Source organism: Pristiophorus japonicus, chromosome 9 (assembly GCF_044704955.1).
Source record: "Pristiophorus japonicus isolate sPriJap1 chromosome 9, sPriJap1.hap1, whole genome shotgun sequence".
NCBI classification, from domain to species: Eukaryota; Metazoa; Chordata; class Chondrichthyes; family Pristiophoridae; genus Pristiophorus; species Pristiophorus japonicus.
The window spans coordinates 147,190,005-147,195,406 of NC_091985.1; positions in this window are offsets into that span (position 1 = coordinate 147,190,005).

Genomic DNA, 5,402 nt, shown 5'->3' on the forward strand with positions numbered 1-5,402 from the left:
TGGAGGATTCAGAAACCGTATCTATTCCTCGGTTGTGTCTTCGGGTTTGCGCTTTTAATTTATCCAAACATGGGTACCCTGGGAATTGATCAATACATTTTCCTTTTCCTATTACGGTCTCTTGACCTAATGATTTTTTTCATTCTTTAATTTCACCTTTAAGATCTTTAACTTCCGCTTCCAGCTTTTCAAGTTCAAGCTTTTTCTGTCGCAGCTGTGCACAAACAGCTTGCAATTGATCCTTTGTACTGGTCAGTTCTCGATCATGTTGGGAACGCATTATAATTTCATTCCAGTTTCGAATCTGGCCCATAACCGCTAGGGACCATCTAGTTCGCTCTTTATTTTTCATACGGGTTGTTTTCCCCCAGACCCTTTTAATCTCGTCCAAGGATCATTGTCCTTTGGAGGTTCCGTACTTTTGTTCGATCTTAATACAGGTTTTAGATAAGTTGAATTATTGCTCTATGTATTCTTTCAACTGTTCGAGAATTAAATCTAGTGAAACTTGAGGTGGTGCCTGCCCACCTTTAACAGTTGTAGGCAATTCTTTGTTCTTGTCTCCTGCTGCCATTTCTTTACTAAGTTCTTTACTGGGGTCTCGAGTCGTAGGCCTGCTAGTCAATCAATAGGTCGGTGATTAATTAACTAACACACCGCCGAAGTTTAGACGTCTATGGGACCTCGAGCCGACTACCAACCGGAGGGTTTCCAAACCGGAGGGTTTCGGAATCGCGTAGAAGGAGAGGCGAATTTAGACTTTTGACCGAGGACTTTTTTTTATATAAAGAGTCCTTACCTCAAAATGTAGGTCTGATGTCCAAAATTCAGTTTCTTTCCTCAGCGACCCTGCTCGCAGCGCCAAAATTGTTAGATCTCTTAATTTCCAATGAAATACGAACTCCGATGGTAATTTTAACTTTTTAATCTTTCCAGAGAGCAACAAACTGCTGGCTGATTGCCAGTTTCTTTGTCTTACTGAGACACATGGTCAAAATGGCTGTACTTTATACCTGGATCAATTTACAGAAAAGAACTCGCCTTCTTTGACCTTATTGGCTCAATTGAAAGTCTTTTAACGTTTTATTGGCTCGCTACCCAAGGTCCGAAAATGTCAAGTTGATTGATGAGTTAATGCAACATGCTGAGCAGCACGTAGTAGCTTTGACTTGGGGGTCTGTGAATTTTCAAAGCCTGTCTAAATGAGCCTGTTTGAATACTCTTATCACAATCAAACCTGAAACTTTCACTCTCTTGACCACGATTATATTCCAGTCCTATGTTTCACACATGACAGCCCAACAAGTCACCAAGAATGATACCATAACAACAAGCACACGCTCCTCCAATTCTGGCCTCTTGCACATCCCCGATTTCCTTCGTTCCACCTGTGGCGGCCATGCCTTCAGGTGTCAAATTTTGTCTGAGTTCGCTCCTGTGAAGTGCCATGGGACATTTTACTATGGTAAAGACTCTCTAAATGCAAGTTGTTGTTTCAAAATAGCCACATTTGCACTAAAAAAAATCCGACCTGGACATTGGGCTGGCGGGGCACACATGGAGCTCTCAAAGATCAGGAGGGCTGTGGAGTGACCATCAAAACATCTAGGTCAAAAATAGGAGAATCAGAGATGTAGCAACAGTGCAAGCTGATGCTCCTAAAACAGGACCATCTCCTGAAAATCTAAGTTAAATAACTCAACATTTAAAGAAAACGGTGGAAAAAACGCACCGGTTAACGGGGCATAACATGTGCCATCCTGCATTTATTTACAGTTTCATTGCAAAAGATTTTTGGAAAATAAAAGCTGGAGCCTTTGCATTTAGGGATGTATCCCATCTGGGCCTCGCGCTTTTCAACTTTTAGTCTCATTGACAAGAACTTGAAAAAATCAATGCATTTCAGAGACAGACAATATTCTGACTGCTTAGTGAACCTACAGGATAGTGAGGGATTTACAAGTCATGTTTAGCCTCCATGTCCCACCATTGGACAACACTGAACTAAAAGTTGGTAATACTGGAAGATTGTTAAAAAATTATGTATATAATTTATGTTAAAATCTTCACACTTGAAAATTATAATTCAAGGAGGCCAGCACAAGGCGATTAAAAAGGAAAGCTTTCCTTGGAAACAGAACAGCTGGAGTTAATGTGTCAATTGCAGTTAACTCTCAGCTGATCACAGAATCCATTTTTAGAATCAAGTCTGCCACACTTTATACAGCAGAAATGTTGGCTGGGTTGGCCAGGGCAGAAAGCCTGCAGGGATAGATCAGGCTGACATGCACGTAGGGTTAGAAAAAAACACACATTTACAGAAAATACTTGTGACTATCACTATCGTTGGCCTTGAGTTTTGAAACAATGGGGCTGGAATGAGGTTGAAGGCTGTCCACTTTATGCAGTGGACATTGAAGAATAAAAGTTATTTAAAATGTTTTTATATAGCTTAAAAATTGCAGCTGATTGCCACAGTCGGTGCAGAAATGCCCAGCTACAAGGATCCAAGCTCTGGCAAAAGTCAGAAAGCCCAAGGCCCCTGAGAGGGGGAAAACCGGTGTTAAAAAAGGTATTTTAAGATGGAACAGGGGCTATTTTCTGTTACATTGAGATTTTTTTCCAGAATTGGAGTTCCTTTGTGTGTATTATGTTATAAACTTATTTGTGATGGGTAGGAAACTAACAACCTTGCCAAAACACTTTTTTTTTAGCAATTTGTATGAATGCTGCTTCAGGTTTCATTTTCTGAATTCTTAATTTTGCTGATTTCCAGAGGCACAGAAATGTTTTAAATGAGTCAACTATGATTTTGTATGACAATTGAAGCCATTAATTAAAAATTCTGAGCGATAGGTTTTTCTTCGGGATGAGGGTTTTTTTTGTGTTGTAATAGAAGGACTCATTAGTGCCGGGACCAAAAGGCAAGTTTACAAAATACTTTTGTGTCAGAGTCAGTCAAATATGGACTTGTTCAAGGCCTAGGTCACTGGAGACGTGAATGGTGGAGAAAAACATTGTGGTGAACTGCTGCATCAAGAAATTTCAGGAAGAACTCAAGTGAAACAAGGAAGATAAAAAATCTTCTGTTATCATGTGAATAACTCAGTCATTTGGGGGAGGGAGGAGGGACAAAGTACTTGAGGGTAGAAAGTGGTATGTGTTGCATCGGCTTTTCGGGTGTAAAACGGGCACAAATTGTGCGATGGTTCAGCCGGCCTCCAATCTGAGTAGGCGTTGGTCCCATTGCTAAATTAATGGGAGTCCTTCTTTTAGTCATCCCAGGCGGACACTTTAAAACAGACATTAGGCCCCTTTAATTTTGTAAATTGGAACCCAATGCTCGTTGAAGGACTCCATCCACAAATTAGTCGGCGATGAGCAGGGCAGGTCGGGCAGCCCAACACTGATCTCTTTGTGCTGTGAGCAGCAGCATGGTTTTCCTCACTTGAGACTCCAATGGCCAAGATCTGAACAGATAATCATTAGCTTTGGAACTGCCAACTGACTCCTGCTGCATTGTTCAGGAGGGAAGAACAAAATGAATTATATCTTAAATTAGTTTAGTAGTCAGCAAGTAGCTTTACAAATATTAGATATGTGAGACCAAGTATCTTGCAATATCAGTACGGTCTCATTTTACCTTGTGCCAATCTTGTGATTGTATTGCTTCAGTGAATTTGCTGTATTATAACACTGTCGCGTATAAATAGCTATCTCGATAATTTCACAACCCGTGACCCAAATGATTCTCAGACCTTCAGCTTGACACAGGCAGTGTGACAGAGTGTAATTTTAATCTAACCTGCCCAGTAGGTAACTGACACGATCAGAACAGCCACCCATTTTACACACTGCCCGATTTTACTGTCCATTGAAGTTGCTCCTGATGGCCACCTTTGTGTGCGGCTGCATCAAGCTGTGCACAGACCCCCGGTACGCAAACACCAAGTGTCACTACGTGCTGAGTTTCTACCTATCCTCATTGTTGCGAAGGATGGGCCTGTCCACGCTGCCGCGAAATGCCCCCACCAGTTGGACCATGCCTGTCCACCTGTCCTTCGTGGAAAAGTTTTTCACTAAAAACCCCTTTGACCACAAGGCCATAAAACAGTGGTCAGCATGTAGTGTCCTGGATGCCCTACGAAAGGAGAGGGTGGACGCTGTTGGGTGGTTCCGAGCGGATTGTCGAACTCGTTTGGCAGAACGTCTCATCGCCAGAGCTTTCACACAAGCACCGAGACGTAGCTTGGTTGGCGGTGAGGAGGGCCTTACCTGTCAGAGCATTCATGCACAGCCGACATCTCAGCAGCACGGCACGGTGCCCCCGAGACTGTCACCCATCTCCTTCAGAATTGCGCTTTCGCAAGGCAGGTTTGGAAAGAGATGCAGTGGTTGCTGTCGAGGTTCATCCCAAGCAGCTCCGTAACACAGGACTCTGTGCTCTACGGGCTGTTCCCAGGGACACACACCGAGACAGACATCACCTGCTGCTGGAGGGCCATCAACTCGGTCAAAGACGCTCTTTGGTCTTGCCGAAACTTACTGGTCTTCCAGAGCAAGATGTCCACGTCTGCGTGTTGCAGACTGGCGCAATCCAAGATCCAGGATTACCTGCTGAGGGACGCACTTAAAATTGGTGCATTCGCCGCAAAGGCACGGTGGGGAAGGGCCACAATTTGAAGCCCTTCTGCCACGGTAAACCCAGGGGCAGGAATCAGTACAAAACTCCCCTCGGGCTGTACTTGTAACTTCTTTTTTGTGTACATGGACCATCATGATCTGTAAACACCTATGAAGTGCCATGTACAATGCAAGGTCTGTTTCGTAATGCATATTGAAAAGAAAAATGTAAATGTACCGTCACCCATTCCATGTACTGTATAGTGAAACATGTAATGTAATCTGTTGAATGTACTACATTGTATCCCGTATTGTACCGAATTGTACTTGAACTGAAAAGCAAGGAAATGTATCAAACGGAACTGCCGTCAGCATCCAAATGTAGTGTATGGGATTGCTGACCGCAGCTGAATGTACTGTACAAATTTTTATATGAATAAAGTATATTTTGAAATTTAAAAAAATACTGTCCATTGAAGTTAGTGGAAAGTAAAACTGAAGTGTGTAAAACGGGCAGCCGATCTGATCGCATCAGTTTCCCACAGGGTCGGATAGGTTAAAACTACCCCATAGGTTTACTCTTTGCTGTGTGTTCTTCAACCTGAAAGGTCACATGTTAAAATGGGTATGGTGATACATTCTTTGATTAGTTTACTAGTTTACATAGAAAAGAACCTGGTATGCATTTCACTCCAACTCTATTTGGATAATTGCCTGTATGTTGCTACTGCATCTGATAAATCATCTACAAAAATTCTTGAATGGAAAGCATCGTCATG